General features: G+C 44.3%; 1 long non-coding RNA gene across 2 annotated transcripts in view; it reads right to left on the bottom strand.

The window, feature by feature from the left end:
- Positions 1-4148: 4148 nt before the first annotated feature.
- Positions 4149-19500, bottom strand: part of LOC142848769 (uncharacterized) — a 62180-nt gene continuing 46828 nt past the window's right edge. For both annotated transcript variants that reach the window (XR_012910470.1, XR_012910471.1), the window contains exons 4-6: positions 16411-16567; positions 14739-14873; positions 4149-4862 (exon numbers count right to left, since the gene is read on the bottom strand). This is a non-coding gene — a long non-coding RNA (uncharacterized LOC142848769). The remainder of the gene's footprint in view (positions 4863-14738; positions 14874-16410; positions 16568-19500) is intronic.

Here is a 19500-nt window from a genome sequence, read left to right as displayed (position 1 = left end):
CTCAGGGCTATCAAATAAACAAGCCCAAGTCAAAAGCTCTGGTAATTCTTTTCCAAACATGTAGTGATGTGTTGGCCAACGAACCGGACGTTTTCCCTAAACCTTTGCTGCCCTCTTGTGTCCCTTCAGAGAACTGATGGTTAAAGAAAGCTAAATCCTGTTCATGCAGGATTTTGCAGGAAACAGTTCACAGTTTAGGTCCCCAGAAGCACAGTCAGAGAAACCTTGGAAGGAGTCATTGATCACAGAAAGTACAACCAGAAGAATATGGAAATGGAGGGGAGGTCCGGCCTTTGCCACCAACTTCTGGGATAATACATTGCTCAATCCCTCTGCCCCAAGCTCTTCAAACTTGAACCCAATAGCAACCTGCTCCGGGAAGATAAGGCACATCTTCTCTGAGGTCTCATCTAATTTTTAGATTCTGACATTCTCCGGGAGGTTAAAAAGAGAGACTTGAAAAACCCCGTTCCCCACTTCTAGCCAAGCCATGAACTTAGAGGACACTGTGCCAAAAGCTTGTGAATGAGTTTCCTGTTTCGTCATCGGAATCCATGACCTCGGCTCTCTGTCATCTTGGCAAACCTGCATCAGTGTCTGAGTAGCTCTGGCAAGAAGGAATTCATTTCTGTAATGGCCAGCCTTTGTGCTCTGTCCCGCTGTGACTTCAAAATGAAATTGGTCGTCTGTGACTACAGGAGGAATCAGGAAGGTGCTGTCTCTCCCCGTTCCTCCCAGGGTTTTTTTGTTTTTTTTTTTTTATCAGGCAACCAGGTGTCTAAAGAGAGGACAGGACCCTCCTTTGCTTAAAGGGATGAATCTTGACTTAAGAGTCACACTTCCGGGCAAACCAGATGGTTCTTCGGATAAAAGCACTTGCAGCCAAACCCAGCAACGGGAGTTCAATTCCTGGGAGCCACATGGTGGAACAGAACACACCGAGAAAGCTGTCCTTGGAACTCCATACTCTGGAGACGTGGCCGCCTGCGCCACAACACTTTGTGGAATTTGTTCTCTCTTTCCACCATGTGTATTCCAGAGATTGCACTCAGGTCAGTGGGCGTGGCAGTCAACATCTTTACCCACGGAGTCATGGAGTCATCACGCCTACCCCTCCCCACACCCCCCAAAAAGATTCACACAACTTACTGACTCATATTCCTGTCTGGAGAAATTCAGATTCTTCTGGGGATTCTATAAGCAGTCCTAGACCAGGGCTCGTTGGTTAAGAGGCACACTGCTCTTCCAGAGGGTCTGAGTTTGGATGTCGGCCCCCATGTCGAGTGGCTCACAACTGCTTGTACCTCCAGCTCTAGGGGATTCCATGCTTCTGACTTCAGAAGATACCCACATTCGGGTGCACACAGAGCTCCCCATTTACATGACCAAAATAATAAAATAAATCTTTAAACAGAAAAAAAAACATACTAAGGCCAGAGCTACCTGCAAAGACTCAGGCTCAACTGGTTTAGACTTTGACAGCTTTAGAAAACTTCAAGCATATGCAGGCTGGATCACAAATCAGGTTATGTACAAATTTGGGGGGAGAGGGTAGAGAGGGAGGCAAGGTCTCATGTGTTCCAGGTAGGTCTCACTGGCTATGATGTTAAGGCTCACCTTGAACCCCTCATTTCCCTGTTTCCACATTCTAAGTGCTAGGATTACAGGCATGCAACACCATGTCTGGTTTAGACCAGTATCTGCCACCCCACCTGGTTCCTGTGATGCCAGGGATTGAACTCACGACTTCGTGCCCTCTATACAAGCATCGTACCAACTGAGCTGCGTCTCCAGCCCAGTCTGTACAGGTCTCAAAGCTATTTTGACTTGATTATCATTATTAATGCTATTATTATAGAGTTTTTTGTGATAGGGTCTTGCTAAAAATAGCTCAGACTGGCCCAATCCCTGCAGTCCTTTTGCCTCAGACTTCTGAATGTGTTGGTGACCTAGATTCCATATGGCAAGCTTGGTGATCCAAGCTTAACTACCACCTGGCTTGACATCACAGTCATTAAATTGTTACTACCATATCGACTCTTTCTGATTGTTCTTAACACTTACATTTATCATTGATGTGTTTGAAATTCCTTCATTCAAATCTATTTTTCTTCTGTCTTTACCCTCTTTCTGTAATCACTATGCTTATTTGTATGTGCATTTGAGTGTGTGTTTGAGCGTGTGTTTTTTTAAATATTCATTTTATTTATTATGTATACAATATTCTGTCTACATGTATGCCTTCAGGCCAGAAGAGGGCACCAGACCTCATTACAGATGGTTGTGAGCCACCATGTGGTTGCTGGGATTTGAACTCAGGACCTTTGGAAAAAGCAGGCAATGCTCTTAACCACTGAGCCATCTCTCCAGCAGCCTTGAGTATGTGTTTGAGCGTGTGTTTGAGAGTGTTTTTGAGCGTGTGTGTCTGAGCATGTGTTTGAGCGTGTGTTTGAGGGTGTGTTTGAGCGTGTGTTTGAGCGTGTGTTTGAGCATGGTGCAAATGTAGAACTGAAAGTACCTCATTTATGGGTCCTCACTTTCCACCCTGTTCAAAACCAGGTCTTCGTTGTTTACCTGTTTCAGTAGGTACCTGAAATTCACTGGCAGGCTAGACGCACCCAAATGAGCTCTGTATTTAGGGAAAGAACACAAATATGACCATCAAAAAAAGTGAAGGGTGAGCAAAGAAGATGTCCAGTGTAGACTTCTGGCTTTTATACACACAGGCACAAACATGTACATAACCCACCCACCCCACACACACACTCCAAAAAAAAAAAAAAGAAAGAAAGAAAGAAAGAAAGAGAAAGAGAAGAAAAGAAGAGAAAAGAAAAAGAGACCACCAACATCCATTAATGAATGCTACGTTTCTGATTATAGGATTCCAAATCATGGTCATATTTAGAAGCCGACTTCATTTATAGTGTGTCAGTAGCAGATAGAGCAAAGGCTAGCCTACTGTGTCTGACAAGGTAAAGGACCAAGTGATCACACCCTCAGCTGCATACAGAAACCTAACCCTAGTTATTGGCATTCTTATGTTTCCTGAATGCGTGAGCTTATCAGTAAGATGTGGATCTTGCAGTGCAGATCAGATGCACATACATCTGTGCTCCTATCTGAAAGAGTTATTACTGATCAGCATCCTAAACTTTAAGAGTTAAGAAATCCCAGCCCCAAAAGCAGGAAGGAAAAACACACACACACACACACACACACACACACACACACACACACACACACTTGAAGTTAACCCAGTCCGATTTTCAGCTTCTCCATTACCAGGTGGCCTAACAAGCGGCTGAATGTTTACAGAGCAGAAAATGCCCCTGTGTTCTCACCTAAATCACAGACTTGTTATTTGGCTTCTTTCATCGGTGGCATTTGATGAACAGCATTATTGATAAGGTTGACTGTTATTGGCGGTATCTGGGGTCAAGGATGTGTGGACTCACAGTCATGAACTCATCCTGAGGGTCACAGTTTAATCTGATAGGAAAGCAAGGTCCTGGAGCTGTTTGGGTTCTAGTCTTCATCCCTACAATTCTGCCACTCTGGCCATGATCCCTAGATTCCAAACCTTATTCCCAGGCTTTGATTATATCTTTTCCAAATCTCCACGATGGGATTTGGTATCCTACAGCCCTCCCCAAAGGCCTGTATCCATGCTTCACAGTGTTTCCCCCAGCACTGGGCAACTGCACTCAGAGAACCCGAATCTAACGTCAGCTACCCACAAACTGCCTGGATGTCCTGGGCAGGTTTCTTCTTGTCCTGGAGTCATATTTCCCAACCAGGAATGCAAGGTTGTCAGTCTTAGTGATTTCTGAGCCTTCTCCAGATGTACAGGCCCCACAAGTCCCCCAGCAACTTAGACTGGCAACGATGGTCCAGCTGAAACACACAGGTGAGAAAGCACAGTTTGGGAGGCTGGAAGAAACCAGGGGATGTCTTCTGTCACCTCCCCAGGAGATAATTCAGAACACAGCAGTACCGACCCCATTTAGATTTGCCATTATTTCTGTAGGAGGCAAAGCAATTTTACTGCTTCATCTCTCACGCTCTAAAATCCAAGTGACTTCTCTCTGGTACAGAAATAAGGTCAAAACTACCTTGTTGATTCATCATCTTCTGTGAGGAGAAGTATATGAGAACATGCCAAGGACATCCAAGAATGTCAAATGTAAAAATTAGGTGTTCCGTTAAGGGAATTGAATTATATAAGCCCTGAATGAATTCTGCATAATAATCAATATAATTGCTTATGTTATTTTTTTATTAAAATTCTGTGATTTGGTAAACCATAATTAGTGTTACAGTGTTATGCATCATCTATGCAAATAATCATGTTGTGGTTGCATATTCAAATGCACAGAAGTTACCGGTGGTGCACGCCTTTAATCCCAGCAACCAGGAGACATAGGCAGACAGGTCTCTGAGAGTTTGAGGCCAGCCTGGTCTACAGATAGAGTTCCAAGACCGCTAGGGCTGCACAGAGAAACCTTGTCTCGAAAAAACGATCACCAAAAAAAAAAAAAAAAGTACAAAAGTTCTATTAAAAACACGTTTGTTTTAGCCATATGCACTTAAACCCGGAAAAGCAGGAGACTTGATCACCTCATCTTCACAGTAATCAGAAAAACCACCAGTAAGTTAAAGCTCCGCCTGTTTTCCAGTTCCTGCTGTGATTGGCTGCTGCTCTTCACAGCATCCTTCAGTATTTCCTGCTGCAGTTGATTTTCTTGGGGCAGTGACCAAATTCCTATCACCGGCAATTTAAGGCTTTTTTGTTTCCGGAGAATTCGACCAGAAGGCTCCATGGGAGCAGGAGCGAGACCGTGAGAGGCTCTTCCCTCACACACCTGTAGATCAAGAAGCAGAGAAAGGGGAATGTGGGCCGCACTCTGGTTCCCCGAATGGGATGGTGCTACCAGTGTTCCCTCCTCTATTCGGTCTGCTTTGGAAACGCTCTCCCAGATACACCTGAAGGTGTGCCTCATCGGTGTGGTTTGATTCTGAAACATCCTCCCTAGGATCCTGTTTTGAACACTTTCTCCATCAGGCTGTAGTGTCTAGCTGGTGAAAGTCACGAGGGGGAGAGCCTCGAAGATTATATCTTCCCCTTCCTGTTTTAAGTGAACATCCACAAAAACACATTTATGGAGAGGAAAACATAAGAGGCCACAAGTAGCTTGCTGGGTGACTGTCCACTTGCTATCTGTACCTCTAAATCTTGTCTTACTTACCAAATGGGCTCTGGATGGGCTCAGTGGGTAGAGTCCTTGCCTAGCAATCACAATGTCCTGAGCTTGATTCACAGAGATGCTTAAATTAGGTTGGTGGCTTACACCTATGATTCCAAAACTTAGGAGCTGTATGAAGATTAGAAGTTCAAGGATATTCTTGGCTCCAAAGAGAGTTGGGATCTAGCCTGGACTACATGAGTCTCTGTCTGTCACCCCCATAAAAGACAGCACAAGTTATGGCTACAGCTATTCCTCTGGGAAAGGAATGTCATGAGGAGTGTCCTCAGCCTGGCCAGCTCCCTCCTCTTGTGTCTTGACTCTGAGCCTAGCAGTTTTCCTAACAGTGTCTGCTTGTTGTGGGGTATTTGATCACAGTGTGGAGATGTGTCTCTACCAAGGCACCTTCTGATTGGTTTAATGTAGAGCTGAATGGCCAATAGCTATGCAGGAAGAAGATAGGTTGGACTTCAGGGACTTTGGGAAGAATAGAGGTGGAATTTGCCATCAAGATGCAGAGGGAGGCCAGACAGTGGTGGCGCACGCCTTTAATCCTAGCACTCGGGAGGCAGAGGCAGGCGGATCTCTGTGAGTTCGAGACCAGCCTGGTCTACAAGAGCTAGTTCCAGGACAGGCTCCAAAACCACAGAGAAACCCTGTCTCGAAAAACCAAAAAAAAAAAAAAAAAAAAAAAAAAAAAAAAAAAAAAAAAAAAAAAAGAAAAGAAAAAGATGCAGAGGGAGTCAGAAGTATGGTACTGAGGAGAGGTAACGGGTCACATGGCACTCCGGACAAAGGCTGCAGAGCCAATACTGAGCCATTGTGCTCGGGAGCCCAGCCACAGACCCTTGGAGCTCAGACATTTGTTCTCTCATACTTCCAGAAGCTGCAAGTTCAAGCTCCAAGTGCCTCCCAGGCTGCCCGTTTCTGATGCAGTCATTCCGGTTTGAAAGCAACTATGTTCTTTTTGCATTTTTTTTACTTTATATTTCATCTATTTGCTGACATATATATGAGTCTTACGATGTTGCTCACAATTGCTTCTTGGCTCAGATTCCTGTGATCTGGGATGACAGGTCCATAAGATATGTGCAACTAGATAGTGACTCTCTTGTAGTGTCCTCATGTGACAATCTACCCCTCCCTCTCTCTATATGTGTGAGAGAGATTGAGTTCTTCCTCTCCTTCCTTCCCTCCTTTCTTCCTCTTCCCCTTTCTCCTTTCCTCCTCCTCTTTTTCTTCTTTTGCTGGTGGCATCAGATCCCAGGCTCTTGCCATGCTAAGCACCTTCTTGTCTCTGAGCAACACCCCCAACCCTTCCTCCTCTTCTTATAAGAACACTAACCTTGGCAGATTGGGACCCCGACACTAGACCTCATACAGTTTTATCTTTCTAAATCCCTATTTCCAAATACAACCATATTTTGGGTTCCTGCTTGGGCCTATGATTGTGTGAAGGAACACGACTATATCAACAAAGCCACCAGAGATCAACCCACCATCTACTCACTCCTTAGAGGTTGTTATTGCTGGGGTTTTGTTGTTGTTCTTGTTGTTCCTTTGTGGTTTTTATTGTTTTATAATTTATAGCATGAGCCATAATCAAAACACATACGTGTCATTCACAAATTTTAAAAGATATTTAACCAAACTATAATCAGCAGCTTCAGGCAGTCACTGTTTAACAAAAGTTAGGCAACACCGCCATCTAGTGGAAAAATTTCAAAGCCTGTTTATTGGATTTTTGTTTAATTTTGTCAGTACCTTAACTTATCTATGTCTATCTTTTTTTTTTCCTTTACTTTTTTTTGGGGGGTGGGGGAAGGAAAGGGTTTATTTTGCTTTCATTTTCATATCACCATTCATCATCAAAGGCAGTCAGGACAGGAACCCAAACAGGGAAGAGTCCTGGAAGCAGGAGGTGATGCAGAGGCCATGGAGGAATGCTGCTTACTTGCTAGCAGCGTACCTCATGGTTTGCTCAACCTGCTTTCTTATGGAACCTAGGATCAACATCCTAAGGTGGTACTACCTACAATGGGCTAGGCCCTCCCCCATCGATCACTAATTAAGAAATGCCCTACAGACTTGCCTATACCCTGATCTTATGAAGGCCTTTTCTTTCTTTTTTTATTGTTTATTTACTTTATTTTATGTACACTGGTTAACGGAAGTAAAAGATGCCCTGGCTTTTAGTTTAATCTAACCAATATTGGAAGACATATACAAGGATCCTAACAGCACAGGTTTTACGTGACTCCAGGATCCAGTCCAAACTTGTACCTCTTAATTGTACACCTGTCAGGTGTAAATTTGTAAAGTATACACCTGTAAACTATATGTATGTAAAGTGCGTACCTGAAAGTATAGTAAACCTGTAATGTGTGTACCTGTAAAGTGTGCAGCTCTAAAGTGTCTACTTGTAAAGTTTGAACCAGTAAAGAGTACACCTGTACTGTGTATCCCTGACAAGTGTGTACCTGTAAAGTGCACTTAAAAGTCGGATTTAAGTGATTGAAACACTGATTTCAGATACACACAACATGACTGGTTCAAAAAAAATACTAGAACTTACTATTTATTTCATTATATTTTTTAAGGTAATTTTTAAAGGAATTGAACCCAAGTCCTGGCACCCTACCTGGAATCTCCCTGGGACTTTAAATTTCAATCTTTTTTTTGTTTTGTTTGTTTGTTTGAGGGGAATTTGATTTTGTGTGGATGGCTGTTTTCCTTGCATGTATGCCTTTGCACCGTGTATTTGCAGTGATGTTTTGTTTGTAATCTAACAAATAAAGCCTGCCTGAAAATCAGAGTGCAGAGCTAAACCACTAGCTTAGCTAGTTAGCTAAATTAGCCTCTCGTTAGCCACAAAGGCCAAGCAGTGGTAGCACATACCTTTAACCCCAGCACACAGGAAACAGAGGCTGATGGATCTTTGTGAGTTCAAGGCCACCCTGGGATACACGAGATTAAATCTGTCTAAAAGAGAAACAGAGCTCACACAAAGGTAATCCCAGTACTTGGGAGACACAAGCTTTTAATCCCAGCACTAGGGAGGTGGAGACAGAAGTGATGTGGCTGGACGGAGAGAGGAATATAAAGTAGGAGGAGACAGGAGCTCAGATGCAGTCTGAGGATTCGATCTGAGCATGCAGTCTTAGGCTTTGCAGAGAGGATTCATAGAGACAGGGTCGCCCCTTTGGTCTGAGCGTTGGTAGAGGTAAGAACTCTAGTTGCTGGCCATTCTGCTTCTCTGATCTTCAGCATTAAACCCCTATATCTGACTCTGGGGTTTTATTATTAAGAACAATTAGAATTTGTGCTACAAGTATCTGCAGTGTCCATGGGGGAGAGAACCAAGAGGGCACCAGATCCTCTGGAGCTGAGGTTTCAGATAGTTGTGAGCTATTCTGTGGGTGCTGGGAACCAAACCTAGGAGCCTCTAGATACTGTGGAACGACCTTTGTACATTGTAAATATGTATTACTCTCATCAGTGAATAAAGAACTGACTGGCCTATCGCTGGGCAGGAAGAGATTGATCAGGAGAGCCAGGCTAGGAGGATGCTGGGTAGAAGAAGGGCAGAGTCTGAGAAGTCATGAGCAGATACTGAGGGAAGCAAGATGAATGTGCCGTGTTGAACAAAGGTACCACCACATGGCAAAGAGTAGACAAGACACATGGGTTAATTTAAAATGTAAGAGTTAGCTATGCCGGGCGGTGGTGGCGCACGCCTTTAATCCCAGCACTCGGGAGGCAGAGGCAGGCGGATCTCTGTGAGTTCGAGACCAGCCTGGTCTACAAGAGCTAGTTCCAGGACAGGCTCCAAAACCACAGAGAAACCCTGTCTCGAAAAACCAAAAAAAAAAAAAAAAAAAAAAAGAGTTAGCTAGTAGCCAGCCTAAGCTTTCAGTAGAGCATTTATAATAAGAAGTTCTCTTGTAGATATGTGCAAACTGGCTGGTAGGAAAGAAAGGTCCACCTACGTCTGTAAGATCCAGAAGTGCTCTTAACAGCTGAGCCATATCTCCAACCCCTTCAATTTTTACATTTTTAAATTAGCACATCAAGAGTTAAATTTCATTTTGGCATTTTAAAAACAAAATTGGCTTTGATTGTTCCTCCCCCTTACTCAACCCCAATTCTTCCTTTACACCCTCTCAGTCCCAGGAGTCTTCCAAAAAACAAAATGAACCAATCAAGGTGGACTGGTGAGTAGGGAACAGGACAGGGAGATGGACAGGTGTGTGGACTGGGGAATTTGGAATCTGGCAGTGACAGAGCCAGCTGGGAAGCGTGTAACTTGTACAGCCTCTTCAACCCTTGGCTGCGTTCAAAAGCTTTCTTAACAACACCTTGTCAAACTGGTAGTGAATTCAAAGTTCCAATAGCGAGGCTGGAGAAATATCTCATCAGTTAAGTGCACCCCTCCTTTGGCAGAGGACCTGGGCTCAATTCCCAGCACCCACTTGGTGGTTCACAACTATCTGGAACTTCAGTGCCAGGGGATCTGATGTCCTCTTCTGGCCTCTGCAGGCACCAGCAAAGGCATGTGTTCCCGCTACCCCCTACTCCAACTCCCCCACTCTCCCACCTCCCCAGCCCTTGCCATAGAAAGTGTTCTTATGAGGCTGGGACAGCATGTGGGTGGTGGTGTTCAAGATGTGACTCCAAATGAAAGCAATGTCATTGTACTTGTTCGTATCTTCTAAGGTGACACGAAATAAATGCCCTTTGAATGAATGATGAGAACGAATGATAGGAACAGCCCCCCATTAATAACTAAAAACAAACAGCACAGGAGACATGAGTGTGCTAGATCTGGTGGTACAGTCTGTAAGTATTCCAGCCAGTCAGAAAGCTAAGGCGGGGAGATCTCAAGTTTAAGTCCCACCTGGGTAACTTTGAGGTCCCGTGGTTGTGAGCTGCCATGTGGGTGCTGGGAACTGAACCTAGGTCCTCTACACAAGCAGGAAGTGCTCTTAACTGTGGAGGCAATATTCTTGATGAAAGTTCATTTGAAGGGATTAATTTGAAATAAATTCTAACTCTGACCACTTTTCAATAAACAGCTTCCTTCTGCAGCTTTCCTATAGACACACCATCTCTTTGCTATATATTTCCTATAGACACACCATCTAATATTGCCTTCGTTCCCACCTATTTAGTGTACTATTGCGTCCAGCTTGTTTCTAGACTCAGTGCAATGTTTATAGAACGTATCTTCTACATAAAAATCAGAGAGGAAACTGGGAGCATGGTTCAGTGGGAGAGCACTTGCTTAGCATGTGTGCAACCCTGGGTAAGATCCCCAACACTGCAATAAACAAACATTAAAAAAATAAAAATAAAGGAAACAAAGAAAAAGCTGTAGAGAATGTGTTTTGAGACTGATAAATTTCTAAGTCATCCTCCAGTTAACACAGCAGATTCCAGTTGTATTTACTCTCCCTGGTGTTGGTGGTCTTCAAATGCATCCACTACATTAGGAAGGCAAGGAGCAAATACTGCTATCTTTATGCAGCAATGAGCAACATGGAACATTTAAAATAATATGCATTCATAAACAAGAGCAACAATAGCATGGCAGGGAGGTTAAGGATGTTATGACACGGCTGCACAGGGAGAACCCAAATGGCTTTCTGCAACCAGGCACTCTCAAGACTCATCCATATTCAGCGACAGCCAGAGCATGCCAGTAAGCTCAGCAAATTGCAACCAAAGAGAAGTGTTATTTCCCCGCATCTGCTTGTGCAAAGTGCATAAAATACCTAATGTAATGTGTGTTCACTTCAATCCTGTTTCTGTTTCTCTGCCGGTGACTTTTTGTTGAAGTCAATATGTATAATTGAGAATCACTTGCATGCATTTGCTAGAACTAAAAGACAGAGACCCAGGCTAAACGTGTATTTTGATGTCACTGGGGCAATTTTCCATGGCTCACCCTTCTGATTTCTGGAAGTGTGAAACCCCCGTGTGTTGACAACTCTATCCCATGATGAGGACCAAAAGGAATACTGAGGTGTCTTTGATTCTAAGGAAGAACATGGGACCTGGTCTGGGGGCACAAGTTTTTAATTCCTGCACTTCGGAGGCAGAGGTGGGCAGATCTCTGTGAGTTCAAGGCCAGCCAGGGCTACATAATGAGACCCTGTTTCAACCCCTCCTTACTTTTTCCTACCCCATCCCACTCCAAAAAAAGAAAGAAAGCAGTTTTTTGGGCTAACTCCTTTTGAGAAAGAAAACGAAGGGGAAGTGATAGAATTGTATTTTAATTTTTAAAAAAGGAAGGTGCAGGGGCCACCTTCTTGAAAGAAGTGTGTTTTCTAGCCTGGCCATGTTGGAAGCACCTGGAGCTGGATAGAAAGAACCTGGATGCATTGTAGACTATGAATCTTCATGGCAACAAGATCTTGAGCTGATGGTTTAAACAGTGAACCTGGAAAAGCACCATTTGCCAACAAAGCGCTAAAGGCCCACAGTGACCTTGTCTTAGCTACGGATTCTATTACTGTGAAGAGACACCGTGACCACGGCAACTCTTATCAAGAAAACATTTCATTGGGGTGGTTTACAGTGTCAGGTTTAGTCCATTATCATCATAATGCGACATGGTAGTGTGCAGGCAGACGTGGTGCTGGAGCTGAGATTCCTAAATCTCGATAGCGCAGGCAACAGGAAGTGGTCTGCTTCACTGGGCGTGGCTTAAGCAAATCCCACCCACAGTGACAATTCCTCCATCAAGGCCACACCTCCTAATAGTGCCACTCCCTTTGGGGGCCATTTTCTTTCAAACCACCACAGACGTGCAGAGCCTGATGCACAGCATGGGGCAACTAATGATGATGTCACAGACTTGCATTTGGAGTAAATACTACCCAAGTGTTCTCAGGACCTGAATAGAAAATCAAACTAAGTGGCATGATGTCAATTAGCTTGGTTGAGCATCAGTTCACAATGTGTACACATGTTAAAAAAAAAAAGCACAGCTACACCTTGAACATGGACAATTATATTCCAATAAGCACGAGAAAAGGCCCGAGGTACACAGCCTTTTCAGCAGCCAACTTAGCTAAAACAAAGGTTAAAGCCAGTTTGCTCTATAAGCAAAAGCAAGCTCTGGCTCTTTTTCTTTGTTTTCTATAGTGTTCCCTGAGCCTTGAGGTAGAGGTTGATACAGATGTCCCACTTAGAGCCCAGCACTCAACAGTCACTTAGTCTCAGCCCTGTGACCAACTATGAGTCTCTGCATTGACTGATGCCCTCTGCAGAGAGACACGTCTCTGGCAAACCCTATGGGCATAAATGTAAATAAGGATAATTTATCATTACTTCATAACATAGTTATGAAAATCCAATGAAATAAAATATCCAATTAATAATAGATATCATCACCATATATTTTTATAATCAGTAAGGTATGCTGCAAGGGTCAGTAAAGAAGTGGTTCCCAACCTGTGGGTTGCAACTCCTTTGGGGGGTAGTCATGTGACACTTTCACAGGGGCCACATATCAAATACTTACAATATGATTCATAACAGTAGCAAAATTACAATTACGAAGTAACAATGAAAATAATTGCATGGTTAGATGCTGTAGGAAATCCTTCAGCCAGTAGCCTTTAAGTTACCTGCCCACTTGGGTGTGGCCTAGTATGTGCTCCCTCTGGATTTAGATGCTCTTCCCCATTTGAGCAGAGGACTGTGATCGGTGAGTCTACCTCTAAATAAATAATCCTTTATTATACTCAATTCTGAGCTAGTGTGGGATTTCCATCTTCAGTTAGAGACCACCCGCAACAAGTTTTCTTGCCAGACTATCTTTGGACCGCCAGTCCTCAAACAACAACATGGAAACTTATTGTTGTTTATGAAAGCGTAGCCTTTAGCTCAAGCTTGTCTCAACTAGCTCTTATAACTTAAATTAACCCATTTATATTAACTTATCTTCTGCCACAAGGTGTTACCTCTCTTCCAGCTTGCACCTCCTGCTTCCTCTCCATGTCTTGCTGGCGACTCCTATGCACTTAGATTCTTCTTCCCTCTCAGTTCCTCTCTCTACTGGGAAGTCCCACCTATTCTCCTCTGCCTAGCTATTGGACATTGAGCTCTTTATTAAAACCAATCAGAAAGTGTCTTAGGCAGAGACAAATCTTTACAGTGTAAACAAATATTCTGCAACAATCACCACAACATGGGGAACAATATTAAAGGGTGGCAGCATTAGGAAGGTTGAGAACCATTGCTCTAAAACATTAATTAGAACCCACTAAATCTTTACCAATGGTGAGTAGGGGGATATTTCATTGATGGGCCTAGAGGGTGAAATGAAGGCCCAGGAAGGTGGCGCAGCAGTGGGGTATTTAGTTAGTAGACAAGGCCCTGGGTTCAATCCCCAACCCTGAAGGGGAAATGAAATCATAGCTGCTTTCAGTCTCAGCTGTTTCTCTATTTTTGATAACAGAAAACAGAGCCAGGCAGAGGCACTGGGTCTTCTCTGTAAACCATGCTGGTGATGTATATCCGTGATCACCTGTCTTCTGCCATCTGTGACTCTGCTCTACCTTATTGAGATGAATGTCAGAGTACTTATTCTTTTCTATGACATCTTTCTCTAACACTCTCCTACAACCCTCTCTCAACACAGGGTCTCTCTATGAATCAGGAAGTCACAGTCCAGCTAGTGTGACTTAGACACAAGCTCTCTAGATCTGCCCGTCTCTGGCCCCTAGAGACAGCTATTTATGTGGGTGCTGGGGATTCAAACTCCGGTCCTCATGCTTGCAGAACACAAGCTTTTACTTGGTGAAGGATTTACCCAACTTCCTTTGGAATTTATTTTACTAAATTTTAGTTTATCTTTGTGTATATTCCTGGGTACCATGTGCATGGCTCATGTGTAGAGGACAAAGGATAACTTGAGGGAGTCCGTTCTCTCCTTCTGTGTGGGTCCCAGGGATTAAATTGAGGTCATAAGGTTTGGTGGCAGGCATGTTTACCCACTGAACCATCTCACCACCTCTCATTATCTCAAATGTATTTTTAGATTTTGGTACTGCAGGTAGAAACCATGCTCAGAACTCACTTTACCACAGAGCCAGCCCCCAGGCCCACAAAGAACAAATGCTTCATTTCTCTGGTTGCTTTTGAACATTCTGAGCATTCATTCAGTAAACTCACACAGAGCCCTTGTTATGGCCTGTGGTGGGCCTAGAGGACTCAGCTGACAAAACTTCTGCCATGATGGAGATCACTTTCCAACAGGAGCCTTAGGAAAATGTAAAACTCAGAAAAGAGCATTTTCCAGATTCACTAACCCATTACCTCATCACATGCAGCATGGTAGAAGACAAACATGTTTCTGGTACCACTGACTTCAGCTCCTCTGCCCCTCCCCTTCCTAGCCTCCTGGTTCTATACCCAGGTTTAGTGTCTGCCCACTCCACTCGGTCAATGTGGGTTAGTACTCTTTCCATTGCCGTGACAATGTACCTAAGACAACTTAAAAAGAGGGTCCGTTTACTTGGCTCACAGTTCCAGAAGTTTGCATGCAGTTGCTTTTAGCCCTTGGCCAAGCTTCAATCATGACACAATTGGGTGGTGGCTTGCCTCATGGTGGCTGGGGATCTGAAAGAAAGTGAAAGGGACAGAGCTGTTATGGGATAGTCTCTTTGTACACTGCAACTATGTGTCTCGGCCAAGGCACCTTCTGACTGGTTGAATCAAGAGCTGAATGGCCAATAGCTAGGCAGGAAAGGATAGGCGGGACTTCCAGGGAGAAAGAGGAAGAGGAAATGAATCTAGGCACTCAAAGATACCTGTGAGACACAAGCCAAATCTGATGTACAGAATGAAGGAGATTTAAAAAAAAAAAAAAGTCATGTGGCAGAATGTAGATTTATAAAAGCAGGTTAATTTACATTATAAGAGCTAGTTGGGGACAAGCCTAAAAAAAAGGCTAAGCTTTCATAATTAAGACAAAGTCTCTGTGTTATTATTTGGAGGCTGGCGATCCAAAGGTATTCCAACAAGAAAGCTTGCTACATTTGGTGCCCAAAGTGGGGCATGACCACATAGATAGACTGAGAAGTCACGCCAGCCAGTGCCGCTACCTGGACCTCTCTGTACGCAGTCAAAACAGTTGGCTGATGCTCACAGGGACTCTGGAAGGTGGACTCAGCAACTTTCCAGAGCTGGGGTAGTAAATGCAACTCTGGGGCCAATACCCACCAGCATGAGGCTATACTGAGGGGGCAGAGCCAGCCACCAGCAGCACTCTGCAGCAGGGTCAGGGAAAACTACAAGTGCATGGCTGCAGACATGCAAAAAGTCAGGTCCAGACCAAAAAAATTCTCTAAGCGGGTACAATATGTTTAAAAATGTGCTTAGGTATTAAATAAAGAAAAGAAAATGAATATAGACAGTCACAGAAAAGAAATGTTTAAAAACGATAAAGTCTTTAAAGAAAGCAAAAAGTAATATCAGAAGAATAAGCCACATAAAGATGGAAAATATACAGGTTGTCTGGACCCTGTATGGTACTTTATTGATTTTAATTTTTTGAATGCTGATGAGCAAAGCATAAATGCTGTGAGAGATATTGGATTATAGAAAAAAGTTATTAAATTAAACCAGTCTCTCTCTCTCTCTCTCTATATATATATATATATATATATATATATATATATATATATATATATATATATTGTGTTGCAGCTGCACAATTTTAAGTCGGACATTCAGAATGGAGAGGTTAAAAAAAAGGCACATGGCAGAACATAGTTCAATAAAAGGTTAATTTAAGTTATAAGAGCTAGTTGAGAACAAGCCTAAGCTAAGGTCAGGCTCTCAAAATTAATAAGAAGTCCCTGTGTCGTTATTTAGGGGCTGGCGGTCCAAAGATAGTCTGACAAAAAGCTTGCTGCACATAACACAAAGTGCACCCTTCAAGGCCTGTCACCAGAGACTTCTGACAGCCGGTCTGACCTCCTAACTCTTCCACACACTCCCAGTAGCCCGCTAGCTATGACTCCATTGATGGTGTCAGAGTGCTTGCAATCTTATCGAAAGCCCCACGGGCCCCATCTCTGAACACCACTGCACTGGGTGCCAAGCTTTTAATGCATTTGTTTTGGCAGACACGGCTAGATGTAATGGTACACACCTGTGATCCCAGCAATGCATGGGATGGGGAGGCAAGAATCAGGAGTTCCAGCTTGAACTACAGATGCAATCTTTCTCAAAATTCAGAGCAGTGGGGCTAGTGACATGGGTAGCGGTGTTTGCTGACAAACCTGAAGACCTGAGCTTAATCCCTGGGACTTAAGTGGGAGAAGGAGAGAGTCAGTTCTGGCAAGTTGTCCTTTGACCTCTGCACAAGCACAATGGCAACTGAACCCACATATTTATGCGTACACGCACACAAAAATAAGTAAATGTAAATAGAAAATAAACTCCGGATGTCAGTATAACATCAGTTTAATTCTGGAGAACACTGAGTTCATCACTGGAGTGAGTTTGGATCTAAAAGAAAAAGGCTCCAAACCTGTAGCCCTCGCTGTCCCCGCCCCCCAGTCCACTGAGGCCAGTCTCACAAACCGCCTTAGACATACCACATCTGAACTGCAGCTCCCAAGTCTGGAAAGTCCGTGACCTAAGCACCAGAGTATCCAGTATCTGGTGAGAGCTCCCTATATAGACTCATCTTTGTGTTTTGTCCTCACTTGACTGGGCTTGCTCCTCCCCCTCCCTCCTTATCCCTCCTCCCCGCCCCTTCTTCTCAGTGCTGGAATTCAGAGTCTTGTACACAGTAGACAAGCTCCCTACCACAGAGACACACCCAGTTCCCACAGACCTGAGGAATGCAGACGTCACAGATGCCTCAACCCTCTCGTGGCAACACTGGCTGGGTGAGCCCTGGCAAGAAGTGGGAGGATCCAAGCCTCTCCTTTCCTGCCCACGGAAGCAGCACTTCTCATGGGCAGACTCGCTTGCAAACCTTTCCATAACGGCACCCTGCAAGAGCATGCCCGCTTTCCGGGCATCCACTCCTTTCCATATCCTTATTTCTAAATGAGTCAGAGCCCAGTGAGTTCCAGGGGAAGAGGTATGGAACATTTGCACCCTAGTTTTCTTATACATACACACGAGAAAGCATGGTTTTGCTAATGAGCAACTATAAACCTGGAAAAAAAAGCATATGGAAGTAGATTTAAAAAGAGTTGGGTAGTAAGTTGTGGTAGAGTGTTTGTTTGTAAGTACAAGATATGAGGTTCCATATCTACACACACATATAAACACAGAGAGAGTCAGAGAGACAGAGACAGACAGAGACAGGGAGACAGAGAGACAGAGAGAGAGAGAGAGAGAGAGAGAGAGAGAGAGAGAGAGAGAGAGAGAGAAAGAGAGAGAGAGCTCTCACAGTGCACCAGCTAGGATTCTATATTTAGCAAGTGTGTTGGTGAGGTTTCGTTGCCAACTTGACACAAAAGGTCTCCAGGGATTTAGGCTTCTGAGCATATCCATAAGCATTTTTTTACTATATTAATTGAGATAGGAAGCCTTGCCCACTGTGAGAGGCTCCTTTCCCTAGGCAGGGGCTTCGGGACTATATACAAGTAGAGGAAGCAAACTGAGCCCCATCATGCATGCCCTCATTCATAGCTCTCCGCTTTTGGCTGTGGGTGGATATGATGAGACTTGCCGCCTTGACTTTCCTGCAGTAAACTTCCCTGCAGTAATGGACCTACAGCCTGGAACTGTGGGCCGGACAAACGCTCTCTCCCCAAGTTTTTTTTTTAATATATAAATATTTATTTATCGTGTATACAGTGTTCTGTCTGCTTGTATGACTGCAGGCCAGAAGAGGGCGCCAATCTCATTACAGGTGGTGGTGAGTAACCATGTGGTTGCTGGGAATTGAACTCAGGACCTCTGGAAGAACAGTCAGTGCTCTTAACCGCTGAGCCATCTCTCCAGCCCCTCCCTAAGTTTTCATTGGGGTCTTTTACAACAGCAACAGGAACAGAAAGTAAGACACCGTGTTGGCTGAAGCTTCAGGACGCGGCTTGAACAATTTGCCTGGTAAATCGGGTAACACTTCATTCAATGCTGTAATAATACTAAGATGCCAACCCTCTTTTTAGTGCTGAGGAAGGCTCTCAAGGGAAGAGCACTGCAGTGGACAGACAGCAAGTTTAACCGCATGTGATTGGTAATCGCCATGCCCTCCAACAGTGCTTCAGTCTGAGGGCTGGGGACACTCTGCACTCTCTTCCGTGATGGACTGTGCAGCCTGTCAGATGTTAGTCCGCTTGCGTTTCTCTACCTCTACATGTAGGAGTGGGGGTTGCATGCATGTTTGTATGTGGAGGTCAGAAGACAACCTTGAGTCTTCTTCCTCAGGCACAGTACAGACAGGGTCTCTCACTAGCCTAGGACTCACCAAGTAGGCTAGGCTGGCTGGCCAGTGGACAACAGGGATCTCAGCCTCCATCTTTCCAGCACTGAGATGACAAATTCTTGATATTATACCTGGCTTTCTCTCTGTCTCTCTCCGTCTCTCTGTCTCTCTCTGTCTCTCTGTCTCTCTCTGTCTCTCTCTGTGTGTCTCTCTGTCTCTGTCTCTCTCTGTCTCTCTTTCTCTCTCTGTCTCTCTCTCTCTCTCAGTTTGGACTGTGAGGGTCCTGCACATGCTAGGAAAGCATTCTGCCCACCCCCAGTTCTCTTTCCCACTTTTTATTTTCAGGTGGAATCTCACTACGTTTCCCAGGCTAGTCTTGAACATATTCTGTAGCTGAGGCAATATTTGAACTGTGATCTTCTTGCCTCAGCTTCTTGAGTACCTAAGATATAGGCTGACACCACCAAGCTTGGCTCAGAGACATTTTATTTGTCAAACTTTGGCAATGAAATATGACAGCTTATTTAAACATTACTTGAGCTAAGGACAAATGACTCTGTTTGGCCTTACATGGGACATCTTTATCATTCCACTCTTCCGCTCCCACGTACCCTGGGAAAGGCTGTGGGAGCATCCTGGGAGAGGGAACAGAAAGGATGCAAGAGCTGGAAGATGAGGATGAAGGCTGTGAAACGCTATCTACGGACATGATACAGACATTGCACTCATGAACCCCCAGTAGTGGTGGCTGCCTCCACGAGAGCTGTAGATCAAGCCAGTTAAAATCCAGCATGGGCCGGGTGGTGGCGGTGGTGGTGGTGGTGCATGCCTTTAATAGGAGGCAGAGGTAGG

The sequence above is a fragment of the Microtus pennsylvanicus genome, chromosome 4 (genome assembly GCF_037038515.1).
Source record: "Microtus pennsylvanicus isolate mMicPen1 chromosome 4, mMicPen1.hap1, whole genome shotgun sequence".
Lineage (NCBI taxonomy): Eukaryota > Metazoa > Chordata > Mammalia > Rodentia > Cricetidae > Microtus > Microtus pennsylvanicus.
Note: the sequence above shows the minus strand (reverse complement) of the source record. Positions and strands in the feature narration are given on the sequence as shown.